The 15534-nt window shown below is 41.0% G+C and overlaps 1 long non-coding RNA gene across 1 annotated transcript; it reads right to left on the bottom strand.

Moving 5' to 3' along the window:
- Nucleotides 1-1079: 1079 nt before the first annotated feature.
- LOC129145830 (uncharacterized) lies at nucleotides 1080-14861 on the bottom strand. The gene is made up of 3 exons (XR_008551923.1): nucleotides 14815-14861; nucleotides 2561-2680; nucleotides 1080-1294 (listed from the first exon to the last, which is right to left on the bottom strand). It is a non-coding gene; the product is annotated as an uncharacterized LOC129145830 (long non-coding RNA).
- Nucleotides 14862-15534: the final 673 nt, after the last annotated feature.

The raw sequence follows: 15534 nt of genomic DNA, 5'->3' as shown, positions 1-15534 counted from the left end.
CCTAAGTTTCCTTCACCTTTGACACACTGAACTTTTTCAGATAATATCTGATGTTCCCTTTCATTGACCTGCGTGTATCCTTTGAATTTACGGTGAGGTCTTTTTCTAGGCCTTATTGCTCAATTGACACATATGCACGCTCACACACAGCATCAAGACCACCGCCATCACCTGATTTCCTCAAAATCCCCTATGTTCTGCTCCTCTCACTTTATTAACCAAGCAAAGCCATTCTCGGCATCCAACTGTCCTTCACTGCTTCTTTGTTGGAGTTACCCCCAGCAACTTCTTCAGCATTCCTCCACATTTCTTCAATATTCACTGACTCATTCCCTATCTCTCCACCCTCACTCCTGCCTAAAACCCCTCTTGCATCTTCTTAAAAAAATTTTTTTTAAAAGATTTATTCATTCGTACAAGGACTGGGGTACAGGTCGGAGGTGTGGGAGGGTGAGAGGATTCACCAGAGAGAACAGGGAGCAGAACAGGCAGATGGACCGAAAACTCTGCTGAGAGGAGCAGCGGCTGAGACAGGAGAGGTCTTCCACGCCAGGTGGGTAGCTCCCTGGCCGGCCAGAAATCGAAAACACTGCAGAGGCTGTGGACAGCTCCACAGCATGGTGCTCAACCCTTTTATCCATCCCTAGGGTGGCCCCAGGTCTGCCCTCTGGCAGGTGTTATCATTGTTTTCTTTCATTTCCCTTCTCACTCTAGGCCCACCTTGGCTGTGGCTGCATATGGGTAGCTTATGTAAATGAAACTTCCCTCCACACAAAGATTACCCTAACCGTTCTTTAAAAAAAAAATTCATATCGTGGTTCTAGGCATCAGATTGGAAACACTAGTTTCCACTGTACACTTAAATTCTGATAGTTTCCTTTTTGTGTTGCATTTTAAAAACAATGAAGTGTGTTTATAACAATTTAGATTCACAATACGTGTTTGCAATAGCATTTTGCAATTAAAACATCATTATTTTGTTGTACAGTATTTCCTTTCTGTCATTTAAAATATGGTTTTAAAAGAAATATTTGTAATACCTTTTTTTCTTAAAGATTTATTTATTCATGCATACAAGAACTGGGGTACAGGCCAGATGCGTGGGAGGGTGAGAGGATTCACCAGTGAGAGAGAAAGGAGTAGAACAGGCGGACGGACTGAAATACACTGCTGAGCGGAGCAGTGGGCGAGACAGGAGAGGTCTGCTGCACCATGTGGGATTCTCCATGGCCGGCTGGGATCGAATCCACGCTGCAGAGGCTGCGGACAGCTTCACAGCGAGGTGCTCAACCGCCTGCACCACCAGGGGAGGCCAAAAGAAATATTTGTAATTAAATTACATGTAAAGTTGTCAATCCCTCCATTTTCACTCAATGTTAAAATTCATTCATCCAATACTCACTGAACGTTTTTGTATCTGAAGGATTGTATCAGGCCCTGGGGAAATAATGCTCCCACCACCCCACCCACCCCCATTGAGTTTATGTAGAGTCATAGGTGATGGGGCAGTTAAGCACTGTGGGGAAGATACCAGTTTTCTTGACCTCCAATCTAGTCAGGGAAGGCTTCCATTAGTAAAGTGAGGTCAAGCTGTTTCAGGACAAAGGAATCTAAAAACTGACACCCAGTCATAACCTCTCTCACCACTTCTAGGTCCAGACACCTGCTGCCACATGGCCTCTCAGCTCCACCCCTTCCCAGCAGGCCCCTCACTCCGGAGCAGAGAGTTCAGGCCACTGCTTCAAGAATCCACCCCGGCTAGGGTGGTGCCTGAAGTCAAGTGCTGGAGTTCGGCCCTTCCTTTGCACTAGGCCTCCAACAAAGTCAAGATATGAAGAATTAGCAGTAGGGGAATAAGGAAAGGCTGTTCTAGGAAAAGTAACAATATGTGTGCATCATGGTGGTGAAGGCAGCAAGAGAAGCTTTGAGAATTGATTCCTGAGATAACAGCCCATGTTTGCCAGGGTTTTGGGTTTCTGGTTTTTCCTAAGAGCAATGGAGACTTCCTATGCAATATAATCAGATTTACTGATAGACATCTCTCCCTGAAGCAATCGAACAGATGAGCTCCTTTGTATAATTTTTTTTTTTTTACAAGTGTCTGGAACTCCATAGACACTTCCTTTGTATAATTATTAACTCTTCTACTCTACATACTACTACACCACTGAAATTCCATATAATTTTATTTTATGAGATGCATTTATATCCTAATCCTGCAGATTGGAAGCACTATTTCTGATTGCATGATTTTTTATTGATAACATGAGACCCATAAGTAAATGTACCATCATTTACTTACTCATTTCCCTGATGTTGCTGACATTGCAGTTACCAATGATGGTGCAGTAAGCATTTCTATTTGGCTGTCCTCTATACAAACTAAAACCCTAAGTAGGCTCTTTTATATGACTACCTTTATCTTTTCTTTGTTTCCATTCTAGTTCATATATCATGCTTCCAGTTGAAGTCCCAAACTTGTCTACAAATTTAACAGGGACTGTTAGGAATAGCAGCTAAACCTGGGGTCTCCTGTGGGCATGTCCACAAGTTTACCTACCCACATCTACGATCTACTTGCACTGGAGCACATGGTGTTACAGGCAGAGATGCTCAGCACATTTCACATTAAACAGACTTCCCTGGACAGACTTGGATATTTTCTGAAAGGACTGGGAATCTGAGTGGGAAGGAAATGGAGAGAAATTGACCATTTACAAACTGACTGAAAATGTACTGAACTCACATTAATCATATTCACACACTTCCTCTTTTTTTCAGATCTTTTTTTAGTTATCCCAGCTTAGTTCTGAATTACCATCAGTGAGTATAGAAGAGGAAGGAAGCAAATACGACCTTTCTTGAGTCGTTGACCTATTTTAGGAGAGAAGTGTATATCCACAATTGAAGCTTTGTATTAAGAGTTCTGATAAACTTCACACCAATATCATAGCTTACTAAATCTCACTTCCCTGATTTGGCCATTAAAAAGTCAAAAACATGTGTTGGATCTTCTTTTTAGATAAGGTGGTATCATTCCTTTCCACATGATTCGACTCATTGCAATTTCTGTTATTATTTTGTTCGTTTTCTTGACCACTCAGTTTTCTCTTAAATTAAATTTAGTTCATTCAGGAAACATCCTGTTTTCATGGTTCATAATTTCTTGCTAACTAGACTGTGTGCAACCAAGATATCAAGAGCCACGCCAAAGTTTATAAATCTTCTAGAAGCCCTAAACTCACAAACCATTTCATCATTGGTATCTTTTCAGTATATTTTAAAATTCCTGCTAAGTTATGTTAAGGTTCAATATGCTCCTTTATACAAAAAGTAGATTGTCAGATGAGTCCTTCCTTTACTTATTCATTCACTCATTTGTTCAAAAATTGTTTATCCAAGTACCTCCTCTGCCTGAGCTTTGTGATCATACATCCTAATCTACCATGATCCAACGAAAGTGAAGTAGGACCCAAGTCCTCACCTTAGTGTCAAATTGTGATGAAATAAGAACTTGTTCTGAATACCCTATTTGAACAACTTCCAAAGATGACACAATCAACATAATCCCTAGAGCAGGTCAATTTTTAACACCCTCTTTCTACATATGACACAAGGATTTTCAGCATAATCATGAAGTGAAATAACGACGACCAGAAAAGAAATGCATAAAAAAGAAAATTTCATGCTTCCACTGTATAACCTTGCCAGTAAAAAAATTAAAATTAAAATATTACAGTTCAAAAAAGAAAAGTGTAAAGGATTAATATTTTTAAATGTATTAATGTACTTTTGAAAGAGAAAAATTATCCCAACATTTTTTGTTTATAGTAAAAAAAATACAGTATATGTCTATAGCCACAACTGCAAGTCTGTCAATGACAAACTGACCTTTGACCCAAATTTCTGTACTCATGGACAACACATTCTATCTGTGATCAGATTTGTTTATCTGTCACTGAACAACAATGTCTGCTAATTTTAATTTCAAAGAGTTTATTTAACATAAGACAACAGATATACAAACAGATTCACATAAATCCCTTTTTACAATAAATTCTTGAAATATCAATACTGCCAATATTTTTGTTTCTTAGGGATTTAGTCCAGTGGCTTTCAAAGTCTTCATAACCAATAAATTTCCATTCAAAATAGCTTCAGAAAATTCACTGTAGAATTTTTTCTATACTTGCTAAAAAGTTCCAAATTGCTTCCTTAAACAAAAATCAGGAAGTAGACATTGACATTATTTGATCTAGTCATTTAAATTGAATGTCCAGTTGATACAGGGCAGCAAGGGGCACTAAAACTGACCAAGGACAGTGCTCAAATAGTTTGTCAGTCACTGTCTGAGTTCTTCACCTGAGCAATTGCTAGACTACTCAGGTTTAGAGAACAACAATAATGGGATTTATTTGACAAACAAGGAAAAACAAAGAGGCCACAAATGGCTGTTTACCTCATCGGAAGCAGTGTCCGGTGTTTTATAATCCTAAACACAAAGGATCCCAGGATGGTGTCTTCCCACCACTCAGGGCCTAGAGCACGTGGAAGCCAGATAATAGGATGGGATCCAACTCTTGAAGATAGCAGAAGACACAACAGGATATGCTCACCAGAGATGTGCCAGCACAGTACCAGACAATCGACACTGAAAACAGCAACTGCAGCAACAGCATGACCCAAAAGACAGCCCGCACTCACAGCTTAGCAAGGGGCCAAGCTCTGGGTCTTTGCCTGCTCTTCCAGACTACAACAGCCTCAAAGCTGGGAACAGTTTCAGTAGCTCGGCTACCTGCAAAATCTCTGAACTTTTCTTCTCTCAGGTTGGCTGCTGGAAGCCTCTCTACGTCCTTCAGAGGCCATCAAGAGCCTTCTGAAGATCAGCATGTTGGGGGCATAAATGGTTTACCCTGGAATTGTGAAAGATCCCAAAAATACTGAATCCCAAACACTGAATGAATCCGCAGGGGCTGCTTCAGCAGTCCCTTACATTTCTTATCAGAGTCTCCACCCACATCAATACTTTGGTGGTATTTGGCCTGGGGCTACTCACCAGTACCCCCCTCCCCCCCTTCAGGGGCCACCACCTGTAAGAGTCTTTGGCTTCAGCCCCTGGTTACACAATTCCTAGGGAAATGATTGAGGCTTGTTCTTAGGTTTCGTGTAGCAATAGAAAGCCAGAATCTTTCATTTGTCTGCATTCCTCAAAATGTACTTCTATTTTTGATGTAAATGTCACTTGTTTACATTTCGTGGTTGCAGAGTTAAGGGTTTTCTTCATAAAAAATCTGAGCTGATCCTCCCAACTTCAAAGCTGGGATTAATGTTTTAAAATTAGTCTTTGTGGGATGTACAGCTTTATGTTGTGTACTCTATCTTCTCTGGGGAAGGCTTTAGTTTTTTCATATGCCATCTACACTCTGAGGCATTTTTCATACATGAGGTGAGACTATTAAGAAGGAATAGAACTTTACCGTAATTCCAAAAATATCACATATGAAGAAACACATACCAAAAAGTAAGCTGTGCAAAAGAGCTGAGAATGATTTGCAGAGGCCATAAATAAGAACTTTTATCAAATTCTTTGATCTTTGCTGGACACCATCATGAATACTGGTCAGAGCTGCGATGTTATCATTTCCTTCACCACGGCAGGCAGATATTTCTGTTCAGGCCCTCCTTATTCAGTTGCTTCAAAATTTCTTTGGCACACTGAGTGGTAATCATCCCCCAAAAATAAAAGATGCCCCAAACTAATTATTTTAACTTGACAATCTTCTGCATAGTCACATCAGAACATTGCAAATGTTTAGTAGCTATGACTAAACATAGGTCTCTCTTCAGGAGACCAATCCCAAAAAAAGCCAATATACTTTGCGTTTTTAACATCTACTACTATTTCCAATATGATGCAATTTTCCAGAAGGTGACTGATTTTTATTTTTTTAAATACATATGAGATATGGTTCTCTTTAAAAGAATAGTGTGTGTGTTTCATTTTTACAAAATGTTCCTTCAAAACTAGGTTGGAATTTGAGACTATTTCTATCTGTGCAAAAAAAATTCCTCTTGATTGCTCATGATATTGTAACAGGGTGGTCCCCAGGAAAGGGGGAGGTTCCCTGCCCCACCCAAGGGAGGGTGGAGCTGAGCAGGGAGAGAAGCTGCAGAAGAGACTGAGGAAGGAAGCAGGATGGAGCCACCATAGATATGGTGGAATAAAAACTAAAAGGGGGGATTGTAACAGGGTGGTCCCCAGGAAAGGGGGAGGTTCCCTGCCCCACCCAAGGGAGGGTGGAGCTGAGTAGGAAGAGGAGAAGCTGCAGAAGAGACTGAAGAAGGAAGGAGCATGATGGAGCCAGGAGACCTGGAGGAGGCGCATGGAGCCTAGAGACACGTGAAGAAACTGCGCTTGTCTTGGTCGTGTACTGGGTGACACAGATGTGGGTGAGACCCATGGGGAGGTGACCATGGCAGCTTTTATCTTGATGTTGATTTTGCTCTTTTCCTTCTGGGCTTGTCTGGTTGTTTCTGACCCTTTTCTAAGGGTCCCCACTGGAAGATGCCTTAGACTTATAGCAGGCTTTGGGGCCTTGCTCTGGGCCAATCCCATTTGGATGGACTTTTACCCACAAGGGGACGGGTAACTTTGGGTGCTTCATTTAGAAACTGGACTCTGCCTTACCTGTATTGTTTCCTAGTTTTATTAAAGTTCCTTCCCCTTAAAGTCTCCTATGTTTTCTGTTGATGCGGCGGATGGCAGAACCCATTTAGAATAGGCAGGTTTGCGGGGTTTGGGCTGACCCTCTCCCTGTCCTATAACAATATAGCTGTTCTTTAACCACAAAAAAAGTTTTGTTTGGCTGAAAAATATTTAGGCCCAAATGATGACATAAAATTTCTCACAAATGAGGGATGCAAACTGGTCCAACCACTATGGAATGCTGTGTGGAGGATCCTCAAATTACTAAAATGTATCTACCTTATGACCTAGCAATTCCTAGGAATCTACCCAAAGGACACAAAAACACTAATCCAAAAGGAAACCTGCACTGTTTACAATAACTAAGATGCGGAAATAACCTAAATGCCCCAAAACAGATGAATCAAGAAGATGCGGTCTATATCTATATCTATCTATCTATCTATTTATCTATCTATCTATCAATCCATCCACACACCCAATGGAATACTACTCAGCAGCCAAAAAAGATACACTCATGCCATTTGCAGCAACATGGACGGAGCTTGAGATAAGTCAGAAGGAAAAAGAAAAATAACAGATGGTTTCACTTATAGGATGAATATAGAGAAGTCTAGCAAAGGGTCAAAAAAAAAAAAAAGACAAACTTGCAGGCAAACTATAGATCTGAGGCATACAGCAGGGGAGGGGGAGGGAGATGTGTCAAAATAGGGGAGAGAAGAGCACAAGAGACTATGGTGATGGTTCATGAGTGATGTGGTGGTGGGAGATTTATGGAGACTACACCTGAGGGGAGAAATCATATATTGTACAAAAATGAATGATATAAGAAATTAAAAAAAATAATTACAAAAAAAATAAGTAAAGGTCCTCCTTGGTGCCACAGGGGTTAAGGTCTCAGTGCTGTCAAGTATGGCCAACCACTGCAGCATGAGTTTGATCCTCAGCCAGGGAGATTAGCCACATGGCGCAGCAGATCTCTCCTGTTTCACCTGCTTCTCCCCTCAGCAGTGTATTTCAGTAGATCTGCCTGTTCTGTTCCTGACTCTGTCTCTGTTGAATCCTCTCACCCCCTGCACCTCTGGCCTGGACCCCACTTCTTATATGCATAAATAAATCTTTAAAATAAATAAAAATTTCTCAATTCTTTTTTTCTTAATCTGTTTTCACTTGATGAGTTTTATCTGTCATTTTTAGATTTTGCTCCATTGCCAGGGTTTTCCATTTTTTTAAAGTGGCAGAGATATGATTCAGCTCTGCCACTTTCAAGTACTTTAAGATTAAATTTATACCAGGTTTTAAAGCCAGTTATAAAGTTGCAAGCTCCAATTTTTTCAAAATATTTATTTTTATTTATTTATTTTTTAAGATTTTATTTATTTATACAAGCACTGGTGTACAGGGTAGAGGCGTGGGAGGGTGAGAGAATCCACCAGAGAGAGCAGGGAGCAAAACAGGCAGAAGCACCGAAATACACTGCTGAGAGGAGCAGCGGGCAAGACAGGAGAGGTCTGCCGCGCGCCGTTTGGGAATCTCCCTGGCTGGCCGGGAATTGAACCGGCGCTGTGGAGTATGTGGACAGCTTCACAGCGCTGCGCTCAACCCACTGCACCATTGGGGAGGCCTACAAGCTCCAATTTTTCAAACTTATCTATAAACAGTCTCCAACAAAAACAAAACATACAAATTTTAAAAATGTTAATAAACCACCTATATTCTCTGTGCTTTTGTTATTTGGCGAATATTTGCAAAACCATGAATCTGTCACATGTCAACTGCCTATTTCTTTCTCCTTCCTGTTGCATAGTAGAGAGGGGCCACCTTTATTGCCGGGGACTCATTTTAACCTTTTTCAAGTCATGTGCAACTGGTGTTGCAACTCTCTCCCTGCAAGAAAGAATGTTCTGTGATCTTAATCCATTTTTTTGTTTGTTTTAAAACCAACAGTAATTAAAATAGAAACATTAATTTTAAAGATATTAGTCAAATATATTTCACATAAATCAAAATTTGCCCTTACTAGACAAAAATATTTTACCTCACAATTTACACATGCTTTTGTCACAGTGTAATCAAGGGAAAGATTCCGTGTCCCCTGCCCCACCTAATAAAGGGTAGATCTGAGCAGCCAGGGGATGCTGGAGAAGTACAGAAAGCAGAGAGACATTTGAAGAAGGGCCTGGTTGCTTTTTGGCTTTGGACTTGCACTAGGGACTTGTGGGACATGGAAGAAGACATGTAGGACACTTGGGAGAGATATGGGTGAGACACCTGTGGGAAGGTTGAAAATGGCAGCCATTATTTTGATTTGTATTTTGATTTTTCTCCTCATCCCAGACTTGCCTGACCCTTTATGCCCCCTTTCTATGGTTCCCTGCCAGAATATACCTTAGACTTGTGGTGAACTTTTGGGCCTAAGTGGCCCCAATTTGGGTCAGCCATGTTTGGTTGGGCATTTACCCATGAGGGGATGGGTAACACTAATGTTTAATTGAGAAATTATATTCATTCTTCTCTCTATGCACACTATTCTATTAAAGTTCTTTCACACTTAGAACATGTTTAGTCTTTGAGTGGCAGATGGCAGAACCCATTTAGAGCTTCAGGTTTGGGGGTTCAGGGGTGCCCCTCAGTCTGCACGCCAACACTTACTATTTTAAATTTTAAACACAAATAAGAACTCTGAGGGGTCACCTAGCATAGCAGAATTGAAACAACTCCAATTCTATTTCTCATCTAAAACCACTGAGCTGTCATTCACTGTTCATTTTGAATCTCCGGTTTTAACAACAGAGCGTGTAACCCCACAGGGGCTGCAGAGCCAACCAGGCCTGCAGGAGCTTCAACCATTATGTGTGGTGAGAATCACTCCCGGGGCTGAGTTCTCTGTGAAGATGATGTTTTAGCTAATTCTGCAGATTAGCTTATGACAATGCTTATGAAATGATAAGTAATAATTCTACTGTTTTGAGACTTAAGAGCACTCAAAGTCATTAACACAGAAAGTAGAATGGTGGTCACAGGGGTTAGGGAGGAGGAAAAGGAAGTTAATGTTTAATGGGTACAGTTTCAGTTTTGCAAAATGAAAAGAGTTCTGGGGATGGATGGTGGTGACAGTTGCGCAACAGTGTGAGTGTACTGATGCCATCAACCATACACTTAAAATAGCAAAAATGGTAAGTTTTCTAAATATATTTAAAAATTAAAAGGATGAATAATTAAAATATGCTAACTTTAAGTTTATGTTTACTATTAAAAGTGAATAGTCACTACAACAATTGTTTCGAACTTAGATGAATAAAAGATTTTTTTCAGGAAGGAGCATTTTGTCACTGATAGGGGCATAGTCATAATAAAAAGTGTATCAACTTTTAGTTGATTTCATTATTGTTTTGTATTCTCTATAGACTGTGCACCCCTTTAACCCCTGCAATTTGGAAGACAGCTCTCACTATCCTACCCTCAGTAGGGTAATACCCTGTTATACCCTTGGAAGATTAGAAGATATGATTAACTAGAGGGTTTTTCCCAATCTCAACTTGTCTCACCCAAAACTCATCATCAGGCGAGTTCCCACGCCTGCCTAGTTGACCCCCATCTCACATCCCTTTGTCTGTGGACCATATCGCCATTTCTTCAGTCACTCAGACTTAAAAATGTATGTTTACTCTTTGCTCATTCATTTCATTTATCCCCACATCCAGCAATACGCAATTCCTGCCAATTTTCCCTCTGAAGCACCTCTTCAACTACACTCAAATCCAGGCTAGCATGACTGTTTTTTGTGTGCATTCAACATTTTCCCAGCTAGATTTCCTGAATCCATTTTCCCTCTTTTCTAAAGGGAATTAATTTTTCTGCCTTGACTGATCTTACTCAATGTTGCTTTCATTTCAAAAAACCTTCGCTAACAATCTCCTCTATACCAAGGGGAAACAGACCTGCCTGCTTTCAAGGTCCTTCAGATTATGCACCACGCATTTACCAGTATCATCACAATCTTTGAACTTCTGTGGGGTCAGGATATCCCTCAATGTTCCACAGACATGCCTTGGTCATTCCTGCTCCTGAGCTTTTGATTACCCAGCTTTTCTTACCTGAGGTGACTTTCCCTCCCCCTAGCTACATCCTCTCATCTAGCAGTCTTTCCTAGTGCTGCAATTCTGAGCAATTCTACCTTATCTCTCACATAATTGAAAAAAAAAATGAGAAAGATCTTGACTAGATGCTTTCTGAGACTGCTGTCTGAGCTGCATCATCCAGATGCAGCTACTTGCCTCACGCTGCACCAAGCTCTTAGACCCTAGAGGCTGATCTCTGGGAGATGGACTCTTACTGTCTGGCTTCTTATTGGAGTTCTTCAAATTCCTTAATGAGTTTGCCTGGGGGTTGCTTGGTCCCTTGGCCAATGGTCATTCATTCAATATTCCTTGCAAGGTGACCTATTCTTTTTTTTTTTTAAATAATAAATTTTATTTTTATATTCCCCCATACAACTGCACATGCCCCATTCTGACCCCAATCCCTCCCCTCCCTGCCCCCACCCCCCAAAAAGTGTCTCTGGTTCATAGTTTTTTGTTGATTTTGATTTTCACTTTCTTATAGTTATTCATTTTTCTGATCCCTTATTTAAGTTTTCTAGATTCCTGCTATGAGTGAGACCATCCAGTATTTTTCTTTTTCTTTTTGGCTTATTTCGCTGAGCATGATCCCTTCCAGCACCATCCATGTTGCTGCAAATTGCATGTGTTTATCTTTTTTGAATGCTGAATAATATTCTATGGTATATATGTACCACATCTTCTTGATCCAGTCATCTATTTTTGGGCATTTGGGCTGTTTCCAACAAGGTTACCTATTCCATGTGACTGTTCTGAGTTCAGTAATTGCCTAACACGACTATAGTATTATGCCTTGCGATGCCTCCACACTGCTATCTCTAGAAAGAGTGCCATTATGAATAAATTGTTCTCAGATGACTCTGTTTCTTGACCAGGATACTCTAGACTACCCTATCTCTTGAAATTCCCCATTTCTTTTCACTTGCAACTCTATCAGATACAATTTACATACCTCCTCAGATTCACTTGTCCCCACTTGTCTCCTGTATCCTTGGTTGCTTACTCATGGAGACCAACCCCTCCTACACACACGCATACACATACACACACAATATTCATTGCCATAGTTGTCCCCACCATGCTTTTTGGCACTGGCCTTCGCTAAGAATCCACCAAGAGCAATGTTAAGCTCCAAAATGGCTTCCATTGCGACCACTTCTGTGGAGAGACACAGCAACTTTAATGCCCAGGATGATGGCACCTGGGTGGCACTGGTCTCTTCTCTTGTTAGGCTACAGCACATGGGAACTGGCTTCCTTAGCAACTGTCCACACATAAGTGTCTACAGATACAACCTAGAAATACAGGGAAGCTGAGACGCTAATACTCTGGCCAGTGACACAGAAGGCAGGTGGGAGCAGCGAGGGGAGGAGCAAGAATGAATCATGAATCCCTCTCCCTTTCTCCCTTCCATGACCTGCTCTGGGACATTCTGTTCTGTATGGCCTCTCTGAAGCTATTCCATGAGTCTAATCAGCCAGTTGTGTCTTTTCCTTAAGCTGTGGCCAGTTCAGTTATATACTAGCTTTTATTTGCACCTCATCCTTTCCTGTTTCCCTTCCCTCTTCCCTCTTTCTCATTGCCCTGCAATTGTACTTTCCATAAAATACAAGCACTTAAGCTTTGCCTCATGCTCATTTTCTGGGAAGTCCAATCTAAAGAAGACCCTACCTGGGGCAAATCTTTTCCAGCTATTATTACAACTCTTTTTTAAAAAAACGATTTATTTATGTGTGCAAGACCTGGGGTACAGGCCAGAGGTGTGGGGGGATAAGAGGATTCACCAGAGACAGTGGGAACAGAACAGACAGACTGACTGAAATACACTGTTGAGGGGAGCAGCAGGCAAGTCAGGAGAGGTCTCCAGCGCCATGTGGGCAGCTCCCTGGCTGGGGATCAAACTTGTGCTGCAGTGCCTGTGGATAGTTTCATAGGTTGCTTCTTAACCCCTTGCGCCACCAGGGAGGCCCTATTACAACTCCTATTCCGTCAAACTTTTCATTCCCTATGTGCTCACACTGTACTCTATGCCACACAATTATGCCCTTAATTACATTGAATACCCTAATTGCTAATTTAATGGTCTTGATCTTATTGTAAACACTGAACTATCGTAAGCCAGATTGTAAATGCTTTGTGAGATAAGAGTACATTCTATATAGTTTGTATAGAAGAAAAGATTATGTCTTAGTAAACAACATTATAATTCAAGTAAGCTCATTTCTGAAGTAGGAATAATATCAGTGCCATAAGATTTGGATTTTCTTAATAACAAGCTTAGGTAGGAAATTTTTTTCTCCTCTTCCAGTGAAATGATGAACCAGTAGAGTTTAGTGGGAATGGCATGAACTTTGGAGTTAGATGGACGTGGGTTCAAATCTTTAGTTTGCCATGTGTGTTCTCACATTACTTACCCAATCTCTAAAGTCTTATTTTCCACTTTCTGAGCCTCACTCACCATAGCAAAAAATGAAAAAGACTAGCATTCTCCAACACACCTGCCAACTTCCAAAGTTAAGGCTACTTTGGAAAAGCTTTGCTTTTAGAATATTTGGCACCATTTTGCTGACTTCATAATTTACTGTGATTTTATTCATCTTCATTAAAAATAATAATGCCAAAGCTGCAATAGTTTACATGAAAAGGAGTTTGATCTTCATAGAGTTAACTCAATAGAGTATGACTGTGTCTACCTACACTGTATTCTAAAGTTCTTGAGCACGCAGCTGGTACTTAGCAGCATTCTTTGGTCATTATCTGGTCATTATCAACTTTAATGAATAACCCATGATGTTATATATAATAACATAATATATAACATAATAAAATATATAAATAACCCATGGTGTTTGTACCAAACACCATCAATTCTTCTCCCTTTATAGAAACTCTTCTCTCCTCCATCTTTACCCCAGAGCCTATTCTGACCCACATGGGTCACATCCCATGAGATCAACAGGAGACAAAATCCAGCCTTTTGGTATCAGTGGAACGGAAACTTGATTAGCCTAGCCCAATAGTTCCTCTTTAGCGAGAGAGTTACCCCAAGGCTAAAACTAACATAAGTGTAAACTGCTGTCTTGCTTCTGCTCTGGGATTTCCCAGGTCTTTGAGAGATGAAAAGGAAACAGCAAACAGCAAACAGTGCTGTGGTCTGGTCAAGAGCCTGAGTTTGGAAGTCAAGAACTTTGGTTCTCATCCCTGCTCTGCAAACAGTTAAATTTGATCCTTAGGCAGACCCATGAACATATTGCTATTCAAGTTCCCTTCTTATAAAATGAATTCTAAAGCTTGCAATGACCAAAGCAAAATGAGAGGTCATCAGGTTGCATTCTCAATTTCCAAAGGAAGTCAGAAAACAGGAGAGACTCATGGCAGAAATAGTTAAGGAAAGGCTTTTTGTATTTACTTTTTTAAGACAAATGCAAGACTTGCTAAATAAGATTAATCTTAGTAAAATCCTTCTGTAATCTCCTCGAAATAATCTGTTAAAAAAACAAAAACAACCAAACACAACAAACCAAGACACAAAACTATGCAAAAATTATACTGCTGTGCGTGTGCTTGGTTGTGGTAGTAAATGTTGTTTGAGAAAGAGAGAAGGGTGTTATATACTCACAAATATGTGTGTATAGAGACTATCTTTGCTAGCAGCAATTACCTTTGGAGAGCAGCACTGGGGAACCGGGCAGGGTTGTAGGAAGGGAGAGGGAGAGGCTGAACAGGAGAATGAGGAAGGCACCAGACAAATATTTCTATTGGGTATTGTCTGTTGGCCAGACCAAAAGTGGAACTTAATTTTCAGGGAGAAAAATCTATATTGATGACCTTATTCTTTCTCTTTCTTTCTTATGTAACCTAGGTGAGATAGAAACCATTACACTTTCTTGCTCATTCACTCTGGTGAGAACTTACAAATCAGTCCACAAACAAGTCCACAAATAGAAGTTGGGAGAGGTTTGGGGAGCCTCCTGGACCCACACTTACCATCCAACTTTCTGATCTGTTGAGAGTAAAACTTTGGCAAGAGCTGCATTCTCAATCAGAAGAAATACCTAAGCAGAAGGGACCGGGGTAGAGAAGGAAGTACAAGTGAGGAGTGTGCCATTTTTTTTTTTCTTTTTTAAAGATTTATTTATTTATTTTTACAAGCACTGGGCACAGTCAGAAGCATGGGAGGGTGAGAGAATTCACCAGAGCCAGAGCGGGGAGCAGAGCAGGCAGAAGGACCGAAGTACACTGCTGAGGGGAGCAGCTGGAGGCAGGAGAGGTCTGCGCGCCATGTGGGACCATGTGGGACCCTCCTCCGGTGGCCGGGGAGCAGCCGGGGATCGAACAGGCGCTGCAGAGGCTGCGGGCAGTTTTGCAACCCAGTGCTCAACCGCTGCGCCACCAGGGAGGCCCTAGGTTGCCATTTGTTTTTCACACAAGCCCAACAGCTGTATGAAGACTTTCTTAGTACCAGGCCTTGCCATCCTGTAACTTATCAGTTGTGCCTTTGGATTCACAAGTCCCTCTCTCTGCACATATGCTCACAGCCATTGAATGGGAAGTCAATTCCACTCTGCCCCAAGCCTTCAGTAGCGCACATTAACCTTCTTTTTCCTGAAACTTGCTTAATTATTAGATGAAAAGGAACTAACTTGTGCCCTGAAAGAGTATTAATTAGGCTCAGAAGAGCCAAGTGTTCCAGGGAAAGGAAAGAGA

The sequence above is a fragment of the Talpa occidentalis genome, unplaced genomic scaffold, assembly GCF_014898055.3.
Source record: "Talpa occidentalis isolate TD23 unplaced genomic scaffold, MPIMG_talOcc4v2.1 talOcc4.14, whole genome shotgun sequence".
In the NCBI taxonomy this organism is placed as follows: domain Eukaryota; kingdom Metazoa; phylum Chordata; class Mammalia; order Eulipotyphla; family Talpidae; genus Talpa; species Talpa occidentalis.
Note: the sequence above shows the minus strand (reverse complement) of the source record. Positions and strands in the feature narration are given on the sequence as shown.